Source organism: Elephantulus edwardii, unplaced genomic scaffold (genome assembly GCF_000299155.1).
Source record: "Elephantulus edwardii isolate Elephantulus edwardi_28Jun2011 unplaced genomic scaffold, EleEdw1.0 scaffold00173, whole genome shotgun sequence".
NCBI classification, from domain to species: domain Eukaryota; kingdom Metazoa; phylum Chordata; class Mammalia; order Macroscelidea; family Macroscelididae; genus Elephantulus; species Elephantulus edwardii.
The window spans coordinates 5279956-5282614 of NW_006399923.1; positions in this window are offsets into that span (position 1 = coordinate 5279956).

Sequence of the window (2659 nt, forward strand, 5' to 3'; positions counted from 1 at the left end):
CATTCGGATGGCGGGGAAGAAGAACAAACTGGGGAGGAGGGTGGAGAGAATGGTGCGGCAATGAAAGAGTAAAAGCCCAGAATCCCTGTGAATGTTCATTGAAACTAATAAAATTTAATAATAATAAAAAAAAATGAAAAAAAAAAAACAACAAACTGGTGGAACTAAGTGCTTGGTATCACTGACCTAAACCAGAAGGCTGAAAGTTAAAGGACCTATGAGCTTGAAAACCTTGTAAAGCTATCCAGAGCTAGGAGCTTTATCCTTCTGCTAACCTGGTTTGTAACATATCAACTTTTCTAAATAACCCCATCACTGTATGCTTGGTTCTGCGAGGTTCTGGAGCATGTACAGTGGATTTCAGTCTTAGTCATAGAGCAGTATGATTGATGTAGGAATGAGAAGTAGGACCTTGTCCAACTTTATTAGTTTTGATTTTTGATTGTGGATATTGTTGATGGGATCTGTACTAATTTGTAACATTAATAGAGGTAAGACTCAACCTTCCTCTACCACCTGAACTCTTTTTTCTACATGGTATAGATTCAATATTTTTCACTAACACCAGAATGAAAAGACATTGATTATTCTTCAGCATTCCATATTTATTGTTCTACTTCCATATACATATGACCTACTTGGAAATACAATGGCTTGGATCAGGCCCATCTTAGTCCTTAAACGTATCTTGAAGCAAGAATAGCTCGGGTGTTCCACAGAAATAAGGATGATGTCACATATTTTGCGCATAATATCAGGAAGGCTATTCCTTTGAGAAAAACGTAATTCTTGGTAAATAAAGGCAACAATAAATAGGAGATGCTTCACAAGACAGATTGACACAGTGACTCCAACAATGGACTTTAACACACGATAGGGATTACAAGGATTGAGAAAGATTGTACATCTTAATGATGCATGTAAGGTCCATCTTAATGATGCACATAAGGTCTATAAGTTGGAGCTGGCTGAATTTCATTTAACAACCATATGACTTGACCAAATAAATAGAAAATTGTAACATATCTCAAATTTTGCAAGTCAGAAATTGATAAGAGCAGTTTTAAGTGACAGTGATTAATGAAGACATTTGTCCAAAATATTTGAAATCTTTGACATAAAATATATATTTGTAGTGTTAGAAATGTAATATTCACTGCTGCATTAAAAATTCAGAAAATTGGCCCTTAAAACAGAGGTCACAATCATTAAGGGTTCATGATAAAAGTATTGATAGAGATTTTAGGAAAAGATTTTAATTACAACTAAGAAAACAGTTACAATGTTTGTCAGTTAAAAAACAGGTGTCACTACTATTTTGCTCAAATAGTAAGGTCATAGAAGTTACTAACAGGAATACTTTTCAGTGAATTTTTCAGGAAAAATTTTCAGTGAATATGTATGTATATACTCTGTGCCAAGCAATATTTGATTAGATATAGAACTATCAAGAGCTTTTATGCATATATAGGGAGAAATAAATTAAAAAAGATTATAACTTAATATACTTTTATGTGACTTTTATCCTTCACAATCTCCTAATGCTATGTGTTTTTAAAAACTATTATTAACACATTCAATCTGGCGTTGCAAATAAAGTAGACAACAACATGTAATTATTTCCACCATACGTTACTATGATAGCACAATTATTTTTGGAAGGAATTTAACAATCAATTTCAAAAGTCCTGAAAACAGTTGAGAAATAAAATCTTAGGAGTAATCCTACGGTAATAATTAAATAAATATGTGAACCAGAAATTAAAACTTCACCGTAGAAAATAATTTCAAGTGTCATATATATTCCATAAAAGTTCCTGTATAAACTATATTGACAAAAATAGAGTTGTTCTTGTTGTAGTTACATGTCATTGAGTCACCTATGAATAAACCAGCTAAGAAACCTGCTCTATCCTAAGCCAATCTCATTGTCTCCATCAGACCTAATCCCATTCTTCTAGTCACTGACTCAATCCATCTCTTCTTCTGTCTTCCTCTCCTATTCTGTCTTTCTACCCTTCGAAGCATGATGTCCCTCTCCAAGGACTGATCTCTCCTTACCATGTGTTCAAAGTATGTGAGAGCCTCAAAATTATTGCCTCCGCAACAATGAATGAATGAAAATCCAAGCTCTCTGTAAATGTTCATTAAAATGAATAAAATTTAATAATAATAATTAAAAAAAATCATTGCCTCCAGGGAGCACCCTGGTTTCACTCTTTCTAGGACAGACCTATTTGTTCTCCTCTCAGTCCAGGGTATTTTCAACACTCATCTCCAGCACCACAACTCAAAGGTATCAATCCTTTTATCATCCTTAGTCATTGTCCAGTTCTCAGATGTATAGCAAGTAATTGCAAAGACCCTGGCCTGCATCAGGTGCACCATAGTCTCTAGACTGAAGTCATTGCTCTTCAGTACTCTAGAGAGGTCCCTGACAGCAGAATATCCCAGTGCAATTTTTCATTTGATTTCTTCACTGCTAGTGCCAAGAGTGTTGATTGTGGAACCAAGCAAGCTGAAATTATTAACAACCTCAATTTTATCTCCATCTATCCTGAAGCTGCTGACTGATTTTTTTTTCTAGGTGTTGAGCTTCAATCCATATCGAAGACAAAGTCCTTGTTCTGCAGCAGCAGCCCTCATGTCGTGTCCTCTT